This window comes from Prinia subflava, chromosome 3, assembly GCF_021018805.1.
Source record: "Prinia subflava isolate CZ2003 ecotype Zambia chromosome 3, Cam_Psub_1.2, whole genome shotgun sequence".
Lineage (NCBI taxonomy): Eukaryota > Metazoa > Chordata > Aves > Passeriformes > Cisticolidae > Prinia > Prinia subflava.
In genome coordinates, this window is record NC_086249.1 from 79,436,353 (window position 1) to 79,462,278 (window position 25,926).

The window sequence follows — 25,926 nt, forward strand, 5'->3', positions numbered from 1 at the left end:
CACAAATATCTAGGGTAATGTTAACCCTTGTCTCAGATAATCAATTGTTGTTGGTCAGCAAATAATTGATCTGATTTAAGGAGTTCTTAGGTGACACTGGTCAAACCCACACACTTCTGCACTGCTGCAGGCAAAGAACTGTGACCAAAACACAGTTCTAAATGCAACAGGTAGCTTCATCCTTGGCACTAGCTCAGCTGATGTATGTAGGCAGCAAAGATCAAGCTTACCAAGACCCCTCTGCCCACCCTGCCCTTTAGAATGCAAGGAACTGCCAGATGAGGGCCCATAAGTAGACCACAATTTGACCTAGAGATACATAAAACCAGAACAGCATCCATCTAATGGAGAGAAAATAATTGGTAGTGACGTTCCTCAAGTTGCTTTATTCTGTTTATGTAGAATATTACATTGACTAAAGACAAAAGCAGGAAGTATCTAAGAAATGACAACTGAAAAGTGGATTTGCTTTACATCTTAATTTTACATTATAGCAAAAAAGACATACAGGCCTATTTGAGATTGAAACTCATTTTTATATGCGTATTATTAAAGAGAAAGAAAAAGTGAAAAAGAAGAAATTAAAAAGAAAAAAGGAAAATAGGAAAAGGAGGAAAGAAAAATATCTTTTGAGAGTTAATTCTTCAGCCATTTTCATCTGTTTTTGAGCTAGCACTCCATGACAACATTTCCATTATATGCTGTCTCTGGTGTATTGCTATCAAAGCATACAGGACTTTTCCACTGAGTGGAAAATTGGCGAGCCTTTCTTGTTTACAACTGCAAAGGTAACAACTCTGATAAAGTAATGGACATAATTATGACACTTTTAGTCAAATTGTGGGAAAAATAATGTTACGTTCCCTTAGCCCGGCCATTGCACCTGAATGTGTTATTCTTAAAATCAACACTGATGTTGCTTGTTAACAGCATCCTTGCTCAGAGGGCTGTGCACAGTCCATGACCTCCTGGCTTCAACAAATCTTAGTAAAAACGCTCTTGCAAGGGTAGCTTAAGGATTTTCACAGCAATTGGTGCTCTCAATAGGCTCAGCTTTGGAAGAGGAGTGTGAGTTTGACTTCTAGAGGCAGCAAGTGAAGCTCTGGGCTAGAAGGGGACTGGGCAGTTGTATCCGTCTCAGCAGAGTCCCTATGCAGTCCTTCCAGGCTCCACTGTGGACTGCTGCTTCTTCCCAACTGCCCTTAAAAGATCAAGTCCCATCTAAGTCTGAAATATAAATGGGTAGATGCTGCACTGCTGAAGTGACCATGCCATCCCCATTACAAAGATTGACAGGCAAAGTAGCATAGTGCAAGTCATTAAGAAAAACACTCTGAATGCAGTGTAAAGATGATCTAAGCTCTTTAGAAGCACTTAAAAACCCACAGAACCATAGAATCATAAAATCATAGAGTAAGTTGGAAGGGACTCATCAGGACCATTGAGTCCAACTCCTGGCACTCTGCAGGACACCACAAGAATCCCACCATGTACCTGAGACATCAAGTCCCTTCCTCTTCATGTCACAGTGCCTCAGGAACTGTAGGCTCTCTCACCACACCACTCCCTCCCCATCCCCATCCTCACAGCTCAGGGAGTCGAGCACTGCAAACTTCCCTGAGCATCAAGCTCCAGACTCCAGCAAGCCCCTTGAATTCTCATCTTCTTAAGGCAATTCCCTAGCAAGCAGCCTATTCTTTCATAGCTTTACCTTTGTGGTTCTCAAAGCGCTTTATGAACGTTCACCAAGCTTATGTTATAACACCTGTGAGGGGTTAAAACATTGCTGCTTTCCCAAGGGTGGGTAGTGCAATTTTTGGGCATCCACATGGAGATGTGTGAAAGTTTCAGAGATACAAAACACCTAGAACTACCAGCTTCTGGCACACATAACCTGTGACCCAAAATAAGCACTATTAAAAACGCAATGGTGGGCTTGCTTTTATTTATTTTTTATTATTTTTTTATTTTATTTATTTTTATTTATTGCTGTAAAAAAGAGTTTACAAGTAAAAATACTTTCAAGTGTGCCTCTACAGGTCTGAGAGTAAGAAACTTTTTATTTGCTTGTGCTTTTTTTCTTGAAGGGAGCTGAGACAATTTAACTAAAGATGCAATTCAGGCAGCTTGGTCTGTAAGTAAAACAAAGTACACACCATATTGGATGACTCATAGTGAAATTGCAAGAGCAGATGAAATCAGTGGGAGCCATGAGCTTTTCCGTAAACAATTTCAAAGTTACTGACACCAAAGCACAAGGCAGTGCAGTGTTAGGCACCTGTTAGGGGAAGACACAATTAAAATACATGACATTGTGAGGCGATGTGTTAAACAGACAAACTAGTGTGGGGACCAGCACAAAACAGAATTCATAACATCTTTAGATCAACATGAACAACAGCATGTCAACATAAAGGCATGTTTCATTCCCTCTGGACTGGATACCTCCCAGGAATTCCCCTCCTGGGGGTATTTTGGTGGAGAGGGCCCAATGACTAGGAGGTTTGGGACAGGAATGAGGAGAATGCAACCACTCCCCGTTATCATTGTTCCCACCCACCCTCCCACGGTGAGGAGCTTTTCTCCCTCCCAACGCTTTCACAGGAGCTCTGAAGCAGCTGGCAAGGGGAAGCATGCCAGCTACACTCTGCTGGCAGGGGCCCTTAAGGGGGGGCTGCAAGGGCAACCAACCTCAGGCTCTGACCCTCTGCAGGGTTCCCTGTGGTCTGCTGGGAAACTCCCAAGGTAAATTAAACTGTTCTTTGAGGTGAGGGCAGAGGAAATGGTCTTTTCCTGAGTGATCTGCAAGAGGACCATCAGGACCTACCAGTGTCAATATAAAGTAAATGAGCTGTGATTAAGTTTGCGTACACAATTTGCCCTGTCAGCTAGGGACTTCACCCATCAAATTTTAAATCCCATGAGAGCCAGTTACTGCAGCATTGAGCTCTACAGAAGGTCAAAGTGTAGGTGATTTCAAACCCAGGACAGACATGATTGTTAGTCAAACAATATTGGGTCAAATAACTCATTGATTGGACTGCTACTTGTTTGTATGGCAGCTGAACAGCCTGTGCCTGTGCCTCCTGCCTGGTGTGCTATGGCAAGCAATCTCCACTCAGGAGAGGTTTGGCATCGAAAGAGCAGCAATATTTTAAATTGGGATTTGAGGAACCATGCAGACCTTTGGTCTGAAATTCCTTTTTGACTTTTTCTTGCTGAGCCAAAATTGGTCCTGTATTTGGCAGATGGCACTGACTCAGGTGTTTATCCAGAGTGCTCTGATGCATATGTCCATGTATGCCCACTGACTACAGATAAACAGGTAGTGACTTAGGTTAGCTGGACACAGGTTGGCTAATGAGCGTCAAAATACAAACACAACCCATCCTCCCAAAATTTGTTGAAGAAAAAATAGTACCTGATGAATTTCAGTTGGGTACTGGATTTGTCAGCTAAATCAGGACTGACTTTGCTGCTGCAAACCGTAATGCTAAAATAAACCACTTGTATGGATGCCCTCTGTGCTTTACATCTACGGATTATCCCTCCGTCATTCCAGTGAACTATTACAATAATCATATAAAATCCAGGAATACTGTCAAAGCTTTCCTTAGTAAGCCAAAGCTATATAGCACTTGGGTGACAGTGACAGTTGGAAAACAAAGACTAGGAACACTGACTTGTGAATTATTTTTCCTGTCTCTAGACAATTCTTGTATGTAATAGAGATCAGGTAAAAGAATGGTAGCGATGTAGATCCAAGTTTACATATGCTCAGCCAGTTCTTACTGCCATGTTGCTGTCTTTGCAATAGCAGCTTAAACAGGGATTGCTTTAAAAAGCCCCACCCAAAACCAAGACACCCCGAACTATTTTGAAACATGATTATTTTTTCATAGTTCCTTTTTCATTACTAAAAAGTTTGGGTTTTTAAAATAATCGTGATACAATCAATATTTAAAATAAAATTTACATTATTTCAGTTAACAACCTATAGCTATGATTTTGTATAGCTAAAAATTTTCTCCATCTTTGATTTAAGAATTCAATGTTTCCAGCTTTTTTAATGTAATATTTGTATTTGGCCACTGATCTTTATAATGCTGTCTGGTATTCAGTTTTTCTGTTATGTATAATCATTCAGCAATTTCAATTATGACTGATGGAGTCAGGAAAATTTCACTTTCAACCATATTAGTTCTTCACACTATTGTTCTCCCAGCTAATTCTAATTTTAATTAGATTGAGCAGCAATTGATTGTACTGATGTACTGTTCAATTAATTCCACAGTGATGACTGAGGTTATTTGCTGAGTGACAGCAAAATACCAGAGTACACCAAATTTTACAATAATTATGTACCAGTTCTACTGGAAACAGTGGTCCATCATCTTATATAAACAAATTCTGATTTTAAAGTCACGACTATTTAGGTATTTTTAAATATTGCCTATTAGAAAATAAGGATGACTCCATTTTATAAGCATAGAGATAATAAACTCTGTAACATTAAGAAGGAACTTTAAAAACTGACCACACAAAATATCTCAAATTTAAATTTTTCATCAGAGGTAGGTGGAGTCTTGGTTTGTTGTTGTGTGCCCATTGTTTTTTGCCTCCTGTTATAGTAGATCATGTAGATACAGGGAAAAGCATGTAGTAATCACACTACTTATGGTCTTGTCTTTTAACTCAGGATTGAAAAGTAAAATACAAACCCCACTTCTGTACTTTCTGAACCAGAAAAAAACAGATTGCAGATGATGTTTGATCTGCATGGATTGTACAACTGTCTAGACTGTAGACTAAAACCTTGTGCACTGATCAGTAAGAGTCTGCATTACCCATTCAAACAGGAAATGTTGCATGAAGGTAAAATTCATGCCAGCATATAATAGCAGAAAATGACTTACACTGTCTGACCTAATTTAGAATCATCAACCTCAAACATTCAAAAATTCAATCACGACACCAATCATGGAACTAATGTAAAAGCCTGATTTAAAACACATTGATTATTCTTTTATCTACAGGTTTCTAAGTTCACAGAGAGCAAGCTTCCAGACTTTCCCTGGCAGTCATGAAGGATGAAAACACTGTTTTGAAGGTTGCACTTTTCACACAATCTTATGCTTCTTGGGATCAGCGCTCTGAGAGATACATTTTGTATAACAATTAAAATCCTTGGCAAAGCAGTTTTCAAAGGCAGGGCCTATGATTAGTCACAGGTTATTAGAAAATAATTGGGAAGGCTAATGAGGAGCATTTGTTTCCTTCTCTGCAGTTAACTACAGCATTGTCAGTTTGTGAACCTGACACCAGTCAGACCTCTAAAGGGTGAAGTCAGCTCCTGGATATGAAGTTGATAATTAAGGCTGTAGACACATAGTAGAGAGCCAAGTAGGAACTTAAACCCGAGTCAGCATGACGCCACAGGATTGTTGTGCTGCCTTCACTCACAACCTGCAGCTGCTTTTTCAACCTCTTGGCCCAAGACAGTCCCACCAGCCCTCTGCTCCATTTGCCCAGGCTCTTGAGATGACATGATAAAGTAATGTATTATAGATGTGCAGCACATCACTTTGCCACTTTTTCAGATCACGGCTGCTGCACCAAGCCAGCATGGGCCAGAGAAGTCCCGTCCAGGCACACAAATGCTGCAAGGTTGTGGCTGTGGATCCCCAAGGAAGCTGCCATGGAACATGGCCCATGGAGTTTGAGTGCCCATGGGATGAGCTTCCCTGCATCAGTAAACAACTACATACACTTGGAAAATGTTCCTCCCGAGAACAGAAAGCACTGGTCCCTAGCCTTATACAGCTCATAAATTGGTCATGCAGCCTACTGGATCTGCAGGTAAGAAAACCTCCTCTGTTTTTTTTCTGTTGCGTCTCCCTACACATTTTTTCCCCATGAGAGGGGAGTATCAGCTTGCAGTGATGAGCAAAGTCCAGTGTGGGCAATACCATTTTGCTGACATAACCTACCACATGCTGTATCTGCACCACTGGCTCTGAGCTGTGGCACCGCTGTGGCACATGTCAGGGGGTTGAGCTCCTCCCATGAAATGGCTGCACCTCATGGCTGCAAGATGCAATACCCATGTCTCTGCACTGAGCAGAACAGCCAACTCTGGACAGAATTTGGTATTTAAGTGCAAAACGGAGATTACTCAGTAGAGTCAAAACAGCATGTAACAGCAGTATTTTGAATTTCAAAACTGTATGAAAGATCAGTTTTAACCTTTGAATGGAGTTCAAAAGATGTCCCTCAGCACACTTCCACTTTTAAATAAACAGGAGAATCAAGGGCCCTGACATTTCCAAAGCCCAAAACACCGTTTTGTTTTCCTTACATAAATACTTTGAATCTCAGCAACTGTCTACAAAAGATAACGATAGAATTTGTCATAGTTAAATGTGATCTGCTGATAGATTTAGCTTGCAGTTTTACAGCACCTTTGGGGAGCTTTGGTCCATTGAATAGAAGAATTTGGATGTTTTGTGAGCTCTAAGGACAGGTTCTTCCCCTCAACGTTTTTCATAAATGTCATTGAGGATGCAGCAGCCATGCAGTAAGTGAGAAAAGCAGCTGCCTTACCGTCAGGTTGAGTTAGAATCATAGTGCAAATATACTTAAGTGACTCAGCAGTAACTAAGTGAGTATTTGGGATCTATTCTCCCCTGGTAGTGGTCATTTAATTCCTCTTCATCTACATGGGAAATGAACATGTTTTAAGTAGAAACTAAATGTGTAGCGATGTAAACCCTTCAAGATGATTTTTTTCTTGAGAGAAAAGACACTGACAGAAATTTTCTGTTATCTTCTGTTGTTTATGTTATTAAAATGCGCATTCTTTTCCACGTTAAGGAGAATTAAAAATCACCTTTTTTTTTCCCCAGAGTGCCCAGTGGTTTTTTACCTTTCCATTTGTTAATGACATGATATTAACAACCCCACAAGTATAAATGGAGTTTATTAGACTATTGAAACCTTTAAAAGGCAGCTTTGAAAATGAGGAGTAGTGGCTTTTGAAAGAAGTTAATCACAGAATCATAGAATAAATTAGGTTTTGGAAAGGCTTCTCAGATCATGGTGTCTAACCTATATTAACTTATATTTGGTATATTTTCTCCCCAATGGATTAGAAGAGTGACCAAACACCTTTGCTGTCCACCTTGGAACTGGACAATGTTGTTTTCCAGATTTTCAACTTACCAGTCCCTCGGTTTCATATCCCTGCTAAAATGTCTCCCTATGGGAGTGGGTATTAGCTCATACTCTAGAGAGAGCAGCTGGTGAGAAAACCTGATGCATCTGGAGAAAAGATCAGGTATTTGCACAGAAGGCAGAAGGAGCCCCATCTGGGACGTGGTTGTTGTCTCCTGCCACAATGTGTGTGAATACATTAGTGTGGTTTGGATCTGCATGGTTGGGATCCACACGTTCCCATGCCCATCTTGTGGAAGCCACCGCTCTGCCAGGCTGGTGGTAAAGCACAAGCAGCAGCACACAGGGGACAGAAAATGGATAGTCATGAAAAAAGAAAGACGAAGAAAAAAGAACTATAAACCAAAAGACATGCTATTGTTTTTTTAGCCTCTTGTGCAAGACATGAACATCAAGATGAATTAACTACCATTATGTAATTGCAAAATGGATCTATCACACAACCTGTGGGTCTGGGGCTTGTATGCAGCCCTGTTTGAAGCAGCAGTATGAGGCATGCTGTTTCTTTGCCAAAGACATAGATACATATTTCTATTACTTACCCATTTAAAATTTTTTTTAGTATATAGTTATGGCCTTAGGCTGGGAAAAATATTTATGCTCTTGTCTCCGGTGTATATATTTTCTAAGGACAGCACCACTCTTATGCATATGCAAAAGTGCATGCTTTACATATTTACCTTCTTTATACAAACCAGTGTGCCTGCCACATCATGTACTGCTTTCACTTCTGTGCATATTCCCCCAAATTTATCATCTTCTCATATTTAGAGTGTAATTCTCACTCAAATCACAAGCAGCCAGCTCTTCTTAATAACAGTTATTTCAGAGATAACAGCTAATTATGACATTTTAAAAGGCACACATTAATATTTCAGTAGGCTCAATGTTTTGAAATACTACTCAGGGCAACATCTTGGTTGTTTTTGCGGGGAAACCTAAGGATCCATTCAACAAATAGGCAGTTAAAACATCCTTCAATATATAAACCCTTGCAAACGCTTTCTACAGTGTCTTCCATTCATCATAAGCCACACTTTGGAAAAAAAACAGCTTTAATGGATCGCTTCTTAATGTAATTAAGTATATTTAACAACAGTATGCTTCAGAGTCCTTAAATTAGTGCTTTGCCTCAAGACAATGTATTCATCCAAATCCCTCCCTAAAACATTCTTATTCTGTAAATCCTATTAACATTAATCTGCTAAAGTTAGGTGTGTTTTATCATTTTTTTTCAGATGCCTGGAAAGCTTTGAGAGCTACTGCTCATTCAGCAGCTTATGGTTCCTTCTGGAAGTCTAACTCAACCTGGAAACTTTGAAGGGTTCATGACACCTTGCCTTGAACACCCTCCACTCAACAGCGCTATGGGGAAAAGAACAAAGTGGAGGATATATTGTAGGATGGCATTAGCAAGGGAGTGGTAAGAAGGGACAAAACCGAGACCAAAACCTGTGTACTATAAATGAAAAGGAGAGAAGGGATAATTCACCTCTCTTTTATCACTTCCACAGTGCATTTTGTTCCAGAAACAACAGAGACTTTTATCTGAAAGTCCTTGGATGACCGATCGCATTTAAATTCAGCCCAGGCCTCTGCAGGCTAGAGTGAGGCCTGACCATGCTGTGAGGCGGAGCCAGCAGGGACCCCAAATATTTTCCAGCTCTAAAAAAGCATGGTCAGATTATTATTTCAAAAGGAAGATTAACACCATTGTGAACTGAAGTCAAATGCATGCACGAAAAGCCAGGAAAGGGGATTTCTGTTCCTCCCTGAGGTGCATGCAGTCTTTCTTGGAAGAAAGAAGTGGCTGCATTTTCCTTTCAGGTTTATCTCACAGGCACGTGAAAGGCACTTGGGGCTTCCTAAATCATCAGTTAAATGCTGTGAGAATTTGTAAAAGTTAACAAGGGGAAGAGGGACTTGAGGATTTCTAAACCATTTTAAGCAGGAGCATGGAAAGATTGCCGAGCATACATTTTACAATCATCATATTTCAAGGTTCTAAAATCTTTGTCGCAAGATCTCACTGCTAGATTAGCTTTGGTCACAGAAAACAAGACAGCAGGGCTGCTGACTTTAATTTGGATTCAGAAAGAGTGGTGTTGCCTAGCCTTGCTTCCCAAGCCAGGAAATGCCTCCTGAGAAGAACCAGTACGACTAACACTCCAGCCTCCTCTATGTTGTAAAGGGTTTACAATATTTTAGAGTGCCTTCCCCCTTCCCATGCCAAGGAATGATTTTTCTCCACAGACCAGGGACATTACTGGGGGGATGTGCCAAAGGCAAAGCACTGGGGCTGGCAGGTCGGCTATTCCCACTAGAGACCGGAGTCACCACGGGGGCTTCTGTCCCCTGCCTTTAACCACTCGTGGAGGTCTTTCCCGTCAGTGGAGGGGCACAGCGGCTGGCACGGACTGCACATACACCTAGCCACGGGGCTCTGTTTCAGAATTGGCTTACCCCAGGGACCAAAGCGTGTCAGGGGAGGTTTAGGTTGGGTATTAGAAAAAGATTCTTCACCCAGAGGGTGGTTGGGCACTGGAACAGGCTCCCCAAGGTCACAGCACCAATCCTGACAAGAGTTCAAGAAGCTCTTGGACAACGCTCCCAGCACAAGGTGGAATTCTTGGGAGTGTCTAGAGCTTGGCAAAGAGCTGGACTCGATGAACCTTGTGGGTCCCTTCTAACACAGGATATTCTCTGTTTCTGTGGCTTGGGGTGGCTGCCGTGCTCACCACCATTGGTAGGGCACACCACCTACCAATCACCGCCCGACCCGGCTGATAGAAGGGGCGCTGTGGCTGAAACTTCGCCCCGGGCCAGCAAGGAAGAGAAGGGCCGGGAAGAGCCGAGGCTGCAGCCGCCCCGGGGCTCATGGGCGGCGGCGGCGGCGGCGGCGGCGGCGGCGGCGGCGGCGGCGGAAGCGCCCCGATACCGCGGCTGGAAATTCCCCGGCGGCAGCGACCCCGCGCCCCTGGCCCGTGGCAGCCCCGGGGCGAACCCCGGCGCGCCCCTCCCCGCTCCGGGCGCTTCCCCGGCCCGGCCCCGAGGAGCGCGCGTCCGCCTCATGCCCGGGTCTTTCGGCGTTCGCCAGTACTTTTCCCGAGCGCTTCCGCTCCCAGCGGGGCAGCTTGTCCGGGAGCGCTGGGTCTCACGGGGCTGGAAGGGGGAGGAGGTGTCAGGGCGCTCCTGCCGGGCAGGGCCCCCTTTGCCCCGCCCCGCGGTCCCGGAGAGGTCCTCCCGCGGAGGGGAGGGAGCCACCCAGGCTGTCCCTGCCCGTCCTTCCTGCGCTGGGGCGGGGGAGCAGCGGCCCTCCCGGCGGGCAAGAGGGAGCCCAGGGAGCTCCTCCCGCGCGATCCCGGCAGCGGCAGCGGCAGGAAGGGCAGGGCGGGGGCGGGGGCTGTGGCTGTGCCGGGGGGGGGCGGTTCGCGGAGGAGGGGCCGCCGCCGCCGCCGGGCGCAGCAGGCAGAGGGAAGGCAGAGAGCGGAGCTGCTGCCGCCGTTGCCGCCGCCGAGGGCCGGGGCCTTGGACGCGTCCGGCGAAGAGCGCAGGAGGAGAAGGAAGGGGAAGAGGGGGGAGCCAGCCGGCCCCTCTCGGAGGACGCGGCCCGCATCCGCCTGGGGAAGGGCAGAGGGAAGCGGAGGGGGAGCGAGCGGGCGCCGCCGCCGCCGCCGCCGAGGAGACAAAGAAGCGGAGCCCGCCTGGGCTGGGAGCCTCCCCGCCGCCGCCGCCCGCCCCGCTCCGATCCCCGCCGGCCGGCCGGAGGTGAGCGCGGCCGCGGGCGGGACTGGGAAGGGGCCGGGGCGGGTGCTTGGGCCCGCCGCAAACTTGTGGCGGCCGCCGGGGACGACGCGCGGAAGGGGCGCCGGGAGCGGGAGAAAGGCGGGTGTCACCTGGGCGGCCGAGGCTCCGCGGCCGCCCCGCGCAGGAGGGGGCCGCTACCTGCCGGGGGTGGCACGGGGGGCCCGGAGCGGGAGGAGGTGTTTGTGTGCCACGTCCAGTTGCGGGGGGGGGCTCGGGGGCGGCTCCTCCTCATCCTCCCGAGTTGCTGCTTGTGTGCATGTGTGGCGTGTGACAGCCGCTGCTTTGTGCCGCCCGGCTGGGGGGCAGCGCCGGGCCGGGACGCCACCCCGCACATCCCTCGCGGGGCTCCGGTGAATGGAGGCGGCGTATCCGGCGGCCGCGGGGCAGCACCGGGGAAGGCGGGCAGCGCCTCCCGGCCGGAGCGCGGCGCAACCCGAAAGTTTCCCGAGCCGGGAGCGGGAGCGCCGCCGCCCCGCACGGGGACCGGAGGGCGGCCGGGAACACCGGGCTGGAGGCGGGGACCTGGCCCTCCACCCGCTCGGTTCATTTTTCTTTCCGTCACCGATTTTTGACTTCAGTAGGGCTGAGGCCAGGGGTTTTCTCAAGGAGGGCGGTGCACTGTGTCTTCGGTCGATGCCAGTGTAGGTAAAGGACATAAAGGCAAAATTACATCTCCTGTACTGAGTGTTCAGTGAAGCGCATCCTTGCGTATTTTGGGAAGAAAATAACTGAAGTTTGTAAGTCTTCTCGCCCTGTTTTTAATAAAAAATGTGCCCAGGCTAACAGCTACCCCTTGCTGGCAGGGTAGGCACTTTGGCCTATCTCAGATCAGGTTGTCAGATCGGGATTCAGGTTTGTAATTCAGGTCTGACGTGCAGCTGGCTGATCATAAGCGCTCTCGGCTGTGTGTTCCTATGTTAATACCTTCCAATGTTTTTTAACAGTGAATGTGGCCCTCTTCGTGCATCAGGGTTATTCCGTGAATTTTACGTAGTATTTCACTCGTAACTATCACGTTTTTGTAAAACAAAGAGAAACCTTTTGTTATTTTAAAAGTTGAATGGTGGCTGAAAGTCGGCAAGAATTTAAAGCACTCTTCAGCTTGAACAGTGTTTCTTCCCATGAATTATTTTCGTTTCTGAGGAACATACTGCTGCTGTTCTAGCAGCTCAACGTGGGAGAATTAGACTTCTCTTTCATGAAATGTGGTAGTGACCTTTGTAAAAACAAATTTTCATGGCCTAACCACGCGTGGTTTGTATCATTGGGAGTTTGGACTCGTAACTTAATATGGAGGAATTTGAAAAGACTCACTGGGTAGGAGATTATGAAGAATTTCTGTTTGAAAGTACTTGTTTTGCCATTGCTTTTTAGAAATCTGAAACAGTCAGCACTACACAGATGATGTTAATGGTATTGTGTTTTCATTTTTAGGATTATAATTTCTGATGCAATGTCGTTGCTTCTCTGAAATATTGATTTCACAACTCTGGAAATTGAAAGCCTCTGTCTCACTCAAGTGTGTTTAAGAAGTTAAGCAGATCGCTTTGTCTTTGTAACTGACTTTCTTCTTGTGACTTTGACAGAAGATGTCACTTTTGGGAACAGTGAATAAATGTAGCAATAGAAGGCACCTGTACTATGAAGATCAAGGCTGTAATTAGCAAATATTTTTATATAGGCCATGAAACAGATACAGATTCATTATATTAGCTCTTGTTGCTGTTGTTCTGTCATTGCAACATTAGTTGTTACATTTGCTTCCTACTTCTACCACATTACATTTCCTATTGCTTTTGTGAAAAAAAAAATATACAAAGTCTCTTTTGCTATATTTTCCCAAAACTAATGGCAGAGTTAGCCCTTGATAGTGTGGATGATCCTTTTTATTACATCCTGGCTACTAAACATACTATAAATTCAGAACTCCAGCCTTTGCCTTGTTGCCATACAGAAAAGGAACTTACCTCCCTTTTTTCTCTTCTCTGTTTTCCTGGCTAGCTGTCTAAAAGCTTAAGGAAAGGTCTTTATGCTCTTCCGTGTCACCTCATCTTCTGTTAGCTAAAGAAGAGGCAAAAGATATGGAGTGTCTGCTACTTTTCCAGCCTTAGTTTTTTTGTGCCTTGTGTTGCTGTTGGTATGTTAATCCTTTGCAGTGCTCATGGCTTTCGTCGGTAGAAACTATAGTGACTCGAAAAGTGATGCCTAGATAACTCTGTTTGCTGGTCGTGGTCTTGAGCAGCAGCAAAACTACCCGAGTATCTGCATTTTTCATGCTCCTTGAGCATAAAAGCTGCTTCCAGACTCATGGAGGCAGGTACTGTATCAATTTACTCTCCGCTGGTTTGAAATCAAACCCAAGCCCATCTTTGAATGTAAAGCGAATGTTCTAGAAAAATGTTTTGTATTTGTATTGAGGGACTGATGGTTTCTAAGCAGAGTGGGTATTCCCAAACCCCACTCCCACTGTGTTTTGAGGAAGGAGGATTGCTGATGAGGATTTATTAGAGGTGTTTGAGGGAGTTTTTAGATAGCTGAAAACTGAAACCAGATGCTGCCGTGTTTGGGTTAGTGCCGTCAGCCCGGGTGAGGTGCTGGGTGCTCCTTGCTGGACACCCCGCTCCCCCAGAGTAGGTCATGTGGCGTGTTGAGGAGACGGAGAGTTGAGGCACTCTGCAGGAGAGCTGCCTTCTGCTTCTCATGAAATTATAAACCCAAAGGTAGTGTGCTTTGTCCTTGTATTTACTAGGTATACAGAAATGCTGTAGAACAATAGTTTCCAGGGAGTGAAAGTCAGGAATTTTTACTAGTTCCTAAAGTGGACGGTGTTTAGAGAGCTGGGATGGTGTTTGTAATGTGGGAAGTAGCATTGTTTTGTTGTGCTGAGGTGAAGAAGTGAGGCCTGCACTAATCGTTTCACCTGTGCACCATTGTCCACTCTTTGCTACATGAGATCCTGGTACACCTTTGAGAAATGACTTTTCTCTTTGTTTTGCTTTGCAGATTTATGCATATTGGCCCAGAAATCCAAAATTTATTTGTGTTTTAGGTAGTTCCAGTTTAAATTTCTCCTGCAAATTAATTAGCCCCGTTAGTTTTCTCGTAATATAGTCAATGGTGTTCTGCCCAATTAAACTGTTGCTCTATTCAGTAGTGGGTAAAGTAATCCTTGCAAATGCGAAGTTTTTGTTGTTTTGGGTTTTTTTCCTTGAAGTAATCTTTTTTCCCATAATAAGAATTCTTAATTGTTTCATTAATTCTAATGACATGAGTAAGTTGAAAGTGCATTGAAATATGACATATATTTTTATATTCAATTAAGTACGTGTGACACAACAAATCGATTTGTTTCTCACCATTAATGAAGGGAGTTCATATTTTAAACCCAGCATAAATAATAACTTTGTGTGCAATGAGAGGGCCTGACAGTGTACATTTTTAAGCTTTCATACAGTATTGCAAATTTTAAGAATTCAGGTGCAGAGGAATAAATCTTGATTAGAGAATAGCAACCCATTGCATTTTAAATTACTGAAGCTATACACAAAGCCCTGGTGTCAGTAAAGTTTTAGAAATACTCGTGCTATGAAAAACATTTGTTAGAGTGGAAGCTCAGGCATGCTGGTATAGCCTGTATTTGTTCACAATTGTAGAAAAAAACTTTGTCGCTTAGAGGCTTTTTTGCGCTGTAGGTTCGCTATGCTGGTTTTAGTCCTGGTCTCATTATCCGGTATTAATATGGTGACATGTAACTACTGTTGATTATTTGGTGGAGCAGACAGTGTGGTGAACATGGGACACTCAGCAGATCCCTAAAGTCTCAAAAGTGTTCTTACACTTACAGTTGTGACAAAATTCTCTCTTATAATCGTGACAAAATAGAGGTGCAAAATAAAATGCTATGTGGGTGTGTTTTTACCTTATCCAGTTTCCTCAGCTCGTATCAGTTACTGTATGCAGAGTACACACAACCATAGAAACACACATGAAAACAGGTAGTGAGATATACCACAGATAGTATATAGCAGAAATTTTATTGGAAAAAAAGATAGATGTAGTTTGTTTACAGAATCAGCTAGCAACTTTCTTAGGCAACCTCCTTCTAAAAATCTTTTTAAAAATTATTTAAATTAAATACAGACTTTGTTTCAGATAAGGTGTTTAATCAAAAAAAGAAATATAGTTAGGTAGCCTGTTGTGTTGCAGCAGTTGTGCTGTTTGGATAGGTGGGGCATTAATAACCAAAAATAAATGAGCAGGTCTTCAGTTTATTACCTATTTGATAGAAAAGCAGATTTTTAGCCTTCTGAGCTGTTTAAAATTTCTACATTCCAGAAATGATCACAGTATTTATGAGGGCCTGAATAAAGAGAAGTGACACGAGTGTGAAAGCAGGTACTGAAGTTTATGGAAAAGCCAGAGGCTGTGGATGCTCTTGCTGATGCAGTCCTCTGAGTCCGGGTCATGTCCTCTTACAGTATGAGAAGCTGCTTTTAGCTGAGTGCTGTCTCTTGCCTGTCTTTCCCCACGGGTTACCTTGGATCAGCTCTGTGCAAATACAGAGGAGCCATCAGACCTTGCAGGAGAACAGGAAGAGGATTAACAAAGGCAGGTGCTTTTTGCTCATGCTAGGGTGGGATTATTGATTCTGTGCGTCATTTAAAAAGTATGTGTTTTATTTTTAAGAAAATAGAAGCAAGCTCTTGGAAAAAAAATCATCAATTTCACTTCAGATTTAACTATATTGTTCTTATTTATATTATTTTCAAAAAGTCATAAAACATGGTCAAAAAATTGCCTTCAGAATAAGATTAGATCCCTTGCACGGGTGGGAAGGTTTAGAAATGAATGACAATATTCATTAAGCATATAAACTATAGATGAAACATAGTAGGATTTTCTAACTCATTCTTATCAAATTTAAGTTGGCTGAAATAATGTTTTTTTGTATACCAATTAAATATTAGTTAACTATATAGTAAAATAAAACACTTTGTTCCTTCAGTCCTTTCCTAGGTTTGGGAGAGAAGAGGAACGCTATGTCCTGTTAGAACTTACTCTGTATATGAAGAGTTAAACTGGTGTATTACTCTAATTCTTTTAGACCATTCTGGACTAATAAATGTTACAAGGAACAGCAATAAATGAAGCCTCCTGTTTAGCAAAACCTAGAACTGATACCAAAGAAGAGTCCCAAGCATTGATCAGACTGACCTCTTGGTTTTAATGCAGTGAGAGCACCCTCAGCATACCACGGCTGCAAGGTTTTCCTTCCTGTTTTACCATAGCAGTGTATCCATCATGCTTGTTTTCTCCCACATCCGTTGTGCGTTGGACTTGGCTCCCAGTGCCATCCTGGGCCACTGCTGTTTCAGGGGAGCTGACTTCTTAGTTGACATCCTAATGATGTTTTGGATGACAACAAGGAAAAGTATTTTTCAACCTTTTAATGCAGAAGGAGAGATACGTGGCTCTATGATATGCTCTCGGGCCGAATTTTGATAGCTGTCATGACAACAAATGACACGTTCATTTCCCTGAATGGATGGTGTCCTTCCAGACACACACAGAGTGTTATCAAATTTGACAGGTCTTGAATGATGGCATGTCAAGCATTCTGGATTCCACCACAGGAGACTTGGGCTGCTACAAATGCACACTGCCACCTGGCTTAGCAAAACTTACTTTAGGCTTTTTCTTAGGTTTGAGTTCAGATTTTTTAAAATTTGTTTTTACAAGTATCTTTTGAGTTTTCATTTTAAGTAGATCAAATATTGGTAGAAAATTTAGTTAGTAATTTTAGATTGAAAATTTGATTGCTAAATAGTAGAAGAGAAAAAAACGTAGTTGGACTTGATCCAAACACTGTAAAGATGCATGTGTTTTAAATGCTTTCAGTATTTTTAGTAATAATTTCAGCAAAACTAGAAGGATAGGTTTTGAGTATTTGGCAGGTTGGAAATGTGCGCTCTGCTCACTGATTTTTTTCATTTTGTGTTAGTGCTGTCAGTCAGTGATGGTACAAATGCTTCTTGGTAGTTCAGCTGTAGAGTGCAGGGCCAGGAGCTGACACCTGAGTAGATGAGCTGCAGACAGGGGCAGTCAGTGGCACAGATGGCTTATTTGATTTATTTATAGGCTTGGCTGTTGTTTGTATGTAAGGTTGCAATCTCACTTGGCCAGGTGTTTCTGGTTTAACTGGACTGAAGAAGTCATGTAAGTTGGGTAAAACCCTGTAAGTGCTGGGTTTTGTGTGTTTTGTATTTGAGTGTTAAGATGGATTACAGTCTGTCAGTATCTAGTGCTCTGGTGGCTGGCTCAAATGACCTGCAAACAGCAGTTTTTCATGCGTGGTGGTGTATTTATTTATTTATAGTTATGAACTACTTTAGTTAGCAATACTGTCTGGCTATACCTGTCATGTAAGTGAAATGATAACTGGTACCATTTAGGTGCTGGGAAGAAAGTACCATGTTTGTATCTTTGATGAGTCCTTCCTACCAGAACTTATAATTCTATGTATATAGCAACATTGGAAATGTAGGTTAAGACATAGCATTTTTCCCAGTGAGTATTGAAATTGTGTAAAAGTCCCTGCTGTTTTTTCAGCTTTGTGGTTTTAATTAAGAATGTTTTTGTTCCAGTCATAAAAGAAGTTGGTTATGGTATATCTTGTTTAATTGTGCTTTCCTTTAATCATAGCATGTTGAATGCAAAAAATGTAGGTGCCATTTATAGGTATAAAGATGGGTATTTTTATATCAAAAAAAGAGTGAAGCCATTTAGAGTATAAACATCCTGAGCTTTACCTTTCCTGTATTTCAGAAAAAAAGATAAAAAGAAAAATTGATGCTCAGTCTTCTTCCTTTACATTCCAGAGTTCCAACAGTCTGTAGGCAGTCTTTTTGCTAGTGCTGCAGGGATAATATAGAAATAATTATATTGTGGACTATTCATAAATTCACACTGTTTTGAATTCCATTTAATTCAAATAGAGAAAGAAATTAATGCTAATATCCCAAATAATTAATGCTATAATAAGGGATCTGCCTTCCACTTGACACTAAATGACTTATGTTCTGTTACATCAAAAGACCTAAATCATTTTGAGCATTCAATATTAAAATTCTAGTTCATGAATATTAGAAATTTAATCAGATATCTCAGTAAGGACTGTGTGGATTGTATTGAGTTTAAACACTGGTAATCACAAAGCTTGTATTTAGCACAGGTATCAAAATATGACAGATCATTTTTATGAGCTTTGAGGCTCGTAAGGGATGCATGGGGAATCATAATGAACTGAAATGTTATGGACTTCCTATGGCAGAATACTGTTAAAGTCTGAGTAATGTTGTTACTGAGACAATGTGTGTCTTCCTCGGTTAGTCTTGTCTTATAATACTCTCGGTTGTATTCCTTTAGGATCTTTTCTGGTTTTGCTGACAGGAGATTCTGGATGTTTATTTCAATCAGGTGTTTGTCTCACCTCTCTGGAAGACAAACTGTCAGAGCTTTGCCAAAGTTTCATTCTTTGTTTTGTATCCCAACTTCTCCCTCCATTGCTGTGGCCCTGTGCATGTGCTTAGTACCCCTGGCGGTCCTGTTGGAGTGATCGTCTCTTATTTACAAGACACAAAGCTGAGCCATATGTACATCTTTTCCAAGATAAGGACCACTGTTACATTGCAGGTCAATTCTTTTTTAGTTACACGTTCTTTACTTGTCACAACATGTATATAGAATTATGGAACTTCTGCTGTAGTGTCACACAGCCAGCTTATTTTTAGAGACAGACTTTATGCCTATACATTGTTTATGACATTACTTTTCCAGCAGTCCCAGAAAGTCAGTGTGGCTCCCAGTAGTTAAGGATTGTAAGTAATACTGAGCTGTTATAGAACAGGTGTGGATCAGGCAGTGCTTGATATAATGCCTGCTTAAGTTGATGGAAAAGGAAATTTAGTCCTCCGGGGGAAACAAGGAATTAGTTAGTTTGGTGTTTTATTTAAAAACATGGAAACTAGAACTTAAAACAGACAACCAAAATTAATGAAAACAGGAAAAAAAAAAAAAAAAAAGGAAAACTAAAATGTGATGCAAGAAAGGCTCTTAAATGCATTGAGGGTTGTAATTCCTGTTTTGGAGGAACCAAGGTTTGAAAACAAGTATATTAATGCAGATCATGGAAATTCATAACTTCTAAATGCTTTGCCCCCCATGTTTTAACTGTATTAGTTTGTTTAATGGTGCAGCTAGACCTGATTTCAATGTTCTGTTATAAAGGTCTTTTCAACTTGCCCTTGTGATTTGTCTGTTCTGTTCTTTGATTTTTTTCCTTCTTTCCAGATAGATAATTTTAGTGGTTAAGTAGCTGATCATTTGGATTCCTTTGAGTTAATATAAGTGATATACTTGTGGTTACAAAAAGATACCGTATGTAATTGCCATCTGGATTAATGGCCATTGACTTACTCTTCTGCAGCAATGGCATACATACCATTACTGAGTGTACATAGCATTTGAAGCAGCTTGGTATTTAGTAGATTATACTGTGCTTGCTAAGCGGGTAGTAAAATTTTAAATGCTTCCTTCTTCAAAAATAGCAATCCTGAATCTGATGTCAGTGAGTCATGAATGCAGGTGAGTCAAGGTGGAGTTGTGCTAGAGAGGGGATCATTTTTCCAGTGCCACTCCCTGGTCAGCTCTGCCTGCCTGTTGCCCACCTGACTGGTAGCAGCTCTTGGCTCTTTCTCCTGTGCCATTTTCCTGCCACAGGCTTTTTTGAGTATGGGAGTGTGCCTGGTTTGCAGGATGTCATGCCTGATGTTAAGCAGTTGTATTTCAGTGGATTTTTAAATTGGCGGTACTGTTGTTCTAAAATTGTGGCACCTACTAGATATCAAGAACCCCTCAAAACCAACAACAATGAAAACTCCAAACCTCAATATTAATACTTGCACTTGGTATCAATATAATTAATAGTTTTGGCTGCTGTTGACATGTACCTTTAGATTTTCTTAGGGAAGTACCATTTTTTTTATGAATCTATAAATTCTTAATTCAAGAAAAACTTTGATTTAGTTGCTGCATACCTTGATTATTGTGCTGTCTAAACTGATGGTGATCACCTGTGTCTTTGCTTTGTTAATCTTTTCTCTCCTTTTCCATTGTACAATATTTTGTAGATAATTAGAATTTGGAATAGCCTTGATTGTGAGTGGACATATTTTTGGGTTGTCTTTAATCTATTCATACAGCAGAAATATTACATATGGCATAGTATTACATTACATACAGCAAAGAAAATAAAATATTAGATAAAACTAGAAAAAATGTATTCTGTCTAGCATGGTTACACGCATTTGGGAATGAGTAAGATTTGACTGGAATGTTGTAGTTGCATGATGTGCAGAAGTGGAGTTGATGAGATTTCTGAAATGAGGTTACACTTAAACCCTTGCTTACAAGATTTCTGTATAATTGTTTTTAACTTCCTTCTTCTGTGAATATGTTCTGGAATTGTGTTAGGGTATTGGGGTGGGCTGCCACATGGGTCAGTCAATACATATCTTTCCCTAAATAAGAAGAAACATTTTTGCACTGAGAAATGTAGCAAGTGTTTTACATTGTTTTTCTAGATTTTTCAGTGGCATTGATTTGAAGTAGTGTAAATTTATGGCAAGCTAAAATGACCGTGTGTAACTGTTTTGCAGAGAAATCTGTTTTCCTGCAGCTTCTGTGTGCAACTGGTCATCGTACATTGTCTTGAATCACGCAGCCCTTTGCTCTAATAGCTCTTTCAAAGAATCCAAATCTGCTCCTTACGCCATCTCCCTTCTGTTCCCTTTGCAGTACAGGGTGGCACCGGTCAGTGCCTCAGAAATCCACCTCCTGTGGTTAATGCACTCTTTGCAAGCAGCACAGGGGCTGTCAGGTAGCTGAATGGCGTCCAGCTGCTGCGTTATGAAGCCCTTTGTCTAACGATCTGCTATTAAAGTTCCCGTGGAGGCTATTACTCATGTATTCCTCATGCCGGAAGAGTCTTTCCATTAATTTAACAGCTGTGAATAGGATTTGGATGAAGATATTTTTGTTAGTGCTTTGTTGGCTCTCTATTCTAAGTAAATATGTAGCTGCACACAGTCTGTTTGCTTATATCTGCTCAGGGTAGGAGAAAGTGTAGGGTGCTTTACAGGGTAATTCTGTTAAATAGCATGTTCTCATTTTCTATCTTCATATGTATATGCTTGCAACTTGGTATTTGGAAGTGGCTAATTATATCTGAACTTAATGTGGTCCAAATTGGGGCAGGATTTACCAACATGAACTGGCTTTGGGCTAAGGTGAATTGTATAAAAATAAAACTGTACTTTCCTTCACAATGCATCCTCCTCCTCCTCCTGCTTGTCCACCCTTTATAGGGTGGGAGAACTGCCGTAGAGAGAATTGTGTGATGAGGTTCAGCACTGGATCCCAGTGTCATAAGGTGTTGGGGGAATGGTGGAAGCAATATTATTTCAGTTTTTTCTGTTTTCCAATAGCTGGATATTTTCTTTTTTGTAATATTTCTTCATAACATTGCTGTTCTTGGAAGTCTGTGTTGTTCTGTACTGAAATGAAATGCAGCCTGGGGTTTTCAGCTTGTAGATGTACTGTAATGTACTTACTGACAGTTGCTGCTTCTGAGGACTTTATATGCAACACTGATCTGAAACTTACAAATTTCAAGGGCAGGTAAGGGAAAGAGAGTTGGAAAATAGAATTCTTGAGTTCAGGAAGAGATAGACAAAGGATTCACAGTTAGTAGCCTTAAGTGTATATGTACATTTTAAAAAGTTTTGTGTGAGTGTACTTCCAAGATTGTTTTTTATAGTAATTGTTTTGTGCTTATCAGCTTTTGCTGCAAAGTGGACATAATACAGGTTGCTGAGTCATTGACCCTTGTAACCAACAATTTGTATGTCTTCACCTTGTTTAGCTTCATACCAAGAAGTAGTAGAAATGTGATTTTTATAGTATATTCCTTTGTGAATATACTTGTTCACAAAGGAAAGACTTAAATTTTTCTCTGGTGTATCTAATTTTTTATCATTATGTGTGGATGTACAGAATGTGCTCAGCTGAGATTGATCACTGGTGTGTGAAATGACCAAATTATAACAATGGAGGGTTTTCTGAGGTGGGTAATACATTTTCATATGTAGCTTCCAGCAGTGACTTTAATACACTGAAGGCCACACTTTCAATGCTTCTGTTATTGAAATGTAGTGCTGTGATCATTTTTCTGCTGAACTTCAATTTAGAACTTCATCTCAAAAACATCCAAGGAAAAAAGCATCAAAGCAAAATAATAATTGTCTTGGAATGCAGGAAGATCTTTAAGTATAGAATTAAAATAGGTAGGAAGAGCTTGAAAAAGTGCTTTGGGCACCTTAAAGGCTAAATCTGTAAGTAAGAGAGGAAAAGACGGGCACGTACCTTGATGTTGTAATAGTTTGCTAACCTTGCATACAGGACGTAAACCTCTGCATTCTTACAGTTTATAGCTTTGTTTCCCATCTTGAATCTTCTGGCTTTGCTTTACCTAAAGGACTGTTACCACTTTACTGAAAGATCCTCAGGAACTATTTTGCCACTCGCAGAGCCCTGAACTGGTCCTCTGCTGCACTTCAAAGCCACCAGGTGAACTCTTCCAAATGTTTAATCAACTGAGTTATGATTCTCAAGCCACTTATGAATGTGTTTAGTTAACTTTTCTGAGGTTTGGATTTGGGACTTTGTAAAGAAAAGCACATATGGGAAGAAGAAAATGATGATTAAAAGTAGTGTATGCTCAGTAGAGAATTGGTTCAGACTCTTCAGCATTTCAGATGTGCCAGTGTGAGAACGGTTTCTCTCGTACTTCTGTCAGTGTAGTAATAGCTGTGGGAGGATGGTGGTGTGCATGAGGCTTCAATAGCTGACAGCTTTTTTACTTTCTACAGCTACAATTAAAAGTATCATAAATGTTGAATTTCATGCTGGTTTTGTTGGAAGACTGATTAAAGAAGAAATGTAGTCTGTATTATCCAGGAACACCTCTAGTATCATGCTGAAGTCATTCACATTTTCCTTGCTTTACAGTAGGTCTTGATGTGTCAAACACAGATTTTAGTGGGTCTTGATTTGTTCTGGCAGCATCAGCAGATGGTTTCAATACCATCTGCAAAATATATGGAAAGTTCTGTAAAGTGCCGATTTTCTAGGGTTTTGTTTGGTTTTACTATGCTTTGCAGTGAATATTAAAATGTTCAGGAAATTTAGCATACTTTGTCTGCTGGGCAAAGTAAAATCTTACTGTAGCATGTGGAAGCCACTTTTCATCCCACCCACAAGCTCAGTGTACCTGAGAAATCCAATTATTGGCCATGGACTGTGTTGGGGAGGGATCTGCTCTTCAGGCTAAATCTCAGTAGACATGGTTATTTTCTTCACCTCTTGTGTTACAGAGAACTCTACCACTTGCTTTAGTTTCTACATTCTCTTTTCAGCTCAGCCCACACATTTTTCTTGCTTTTCTAGGAACAGCTTCCCTAGATGGCAACACTAGCGGCTGGCAGCTCTGTGCTAGTTACGCCTGGGGAAAAAGCCCTGGCTTTCTCAAAGCCCTCTGCCTCTAGCAGCAGTGAGCAGATACACTCATTGTTAGGGGATGTGAGTGGAAGGTATGTGGTAGTCTTGTCTCTGCATGGCTGAAACCCTCATCAGCTGGAGCATCTGACTGGATCCTGGTCTGGGATGAACTCGATGGATTCGTGTAGTGGAAGTCTGTGCTGTGTTACATATCCCAGTTGATGCTACTATGAGTTATTTTAGGTGCTTGTCAATATACTCTTCCAGTGTATAAATGCTCTTGATTTTCTTTTTTATTCATAGAAATGCTGCAGTGGGTCTGGGTTGCACTCTGATAATAGAATCACCTGTATTTCTTTGCTGGTTTTTTCCAAGTCAGCTGTGCATACTTGAATAAATAGCACACATAAACTGTCTCCGAAAAAGGTATTTCTATGGAATATGCACATCGGAAGTTTATTACCTTCAGTTTGTTTATAGATTATAGGATCTACCCCTCTGGAGTAAGATTATTTTCTTGATTTCTGTTTATGTTTAAAAACACGGTATCACCCCTAAAGCACGTCTTGTCATCTTGTTACTACTCTCTGTTAATTTTCGTGTCTGGGGTAAAAAGATGTGTGTTAGGATAACTTAGTTTCAAGATGCAGTATGAGGTTTAAAGAGAGAAACTGTGTGCCTGCAAAAAGGTAAATGATTCTGTTTCTCTGTATCTGCGATTTCATCCTTAAAAGTAAAAAGCAAGGAGGAAATTCATTGTGGTCATGTAATGTTACTTGAATTCATTTTGCTAGTCTGAGTTTTCATTCTCAGAAAAGAAAGATCACTTAATCACAGATTGCAAATAGTGTAAATTAGACACCTCTGAAAAGTAGAAATGATAGTAGAAGGATGAATTAGTTGATTTCTACCTACAGCACAGGATTTGCTCATTTTGGCAACAGCAAGATGTTTAGTTCAGCTCTGCCAATTTTTTTTGGAAATCTCACTCTAATTTGCTGAGCTTGGAGACCGTGTGATTATTTCAGCCAGCAGGAGAGCCTTATTTCTTTTGTCAGGTTTTTTAAAAAAATCTGCTTGCTAATTCTTTGGGGTTTTGATTGGAGGCTTTTTGGATTTTTTTGAATGTTACTTCATCATGTGCACCATTAAACATTTTATGCAGGAATGAGAAATAATTATTTCTTCTTCAATTGGTTCACACTGGAATAGCCACAAAACCCTTGATCCTGGTTCTCCACTATTCTGCAGGTTGTAAATCATTTACTTTGTGCTCCAAGTGCAATACATTTGTATAAATCTACTATTGATGTTGATGTATCATTTCTACTTCAGTCTCACTTAAGGCAAGTGTAAATAACTTTACAGAGTTGCAAAACAGTAGGGAAATAAGCCTCCACAAGCTGAGGCATCAGACTTATTTTCTGGGACAAATGAAGAGGTTCTTTGAAACCTGATCAAAGCCCAGGCTCTCCAGTTGTGCGTAATGTAAAGGTGGTGGCGTTTGAACAGAATTTGTTGGCTTCAGGATTTTTGGGTTTGTTTTCCTTTTTCTTTCTTTATTGGGGCTTTATATCTCTGGAACTCCTATTCAATGTATTTCTGGAAATGACAAATGTAATGCCATATGGCATACCAGATTTCAAGCCACTCTGAGGTGCATGTGTGAATTTTAGAGTGCCTGGAAGAAATGAATGAAAACCACATTCTCAGTTATATCTATTACCAAGCACAGTAGGCAGAGGAATGGGAAAGCTTTGAAGTAATTTCTGCTGGAGGGATTATGTGCTTATTTCTGCGCCACCATCCTAATGCAGCAAGGTGTAGATGTAATTTATGTTTCAAAATATGCACTAATTTCAGCAGGGCTGTTGGTTTATGTGCTGCTGTGCTATTCTGGGAGATGGTAAGAAATACTGAGCATCTTTTTGCTACTGGCAACTGTTACCATTTTCAATTCTTCATTTCCAACCCTTTTTGTGCCTAAATCTCTCTTTCAGACTTTAATGCCTGAACTTAATTCTTAAGTATTGTTGAACTGTTATTTCTGTATATGCTCTGCTTCCTTAAAAGGTTCTGTATTGATTATACTTTGAGTAGATTTCTTAAGCTTTTGTTGTTTAGTAAAAGCTGAGGAATTTACTGAAGGTATATGTACCAGGGTTATTTTTCAATCTGAAGACTTTATGTAAACTTTTTAAATGCAGAAAAGATGTTTGGGGAAGTTGTGTCAGGTTTTGGTTATAAAAAGCATCTCCTCCTTGCAGGGGG

At 41.6% G+C, this 25,926-nt stretch overlaps 1 protein-coding gene across 1 annotated transcript in view; it reads left to right on the forward strand.

The window, feature by feature from the left end:
* The first annotated feature begins 10,656 nt into the window (after nucleotides 1-10,656).
* Nucleotides 10,657-25,926, forward strand: part of NCK2 (NCK adaptor protein 2) — an 84,822-nt gene continuing 69,552 nt past the window's right edge. The window contains exon 1 of the mRNA XM_063392667.1: nucleotides 10,657-11,001. The gene's annotated coding sequence lies outside the window, so the exon portion shown is untranslated. The remainder of the gene's footprint in view (nucleotides 11,002-25,926) is intronic.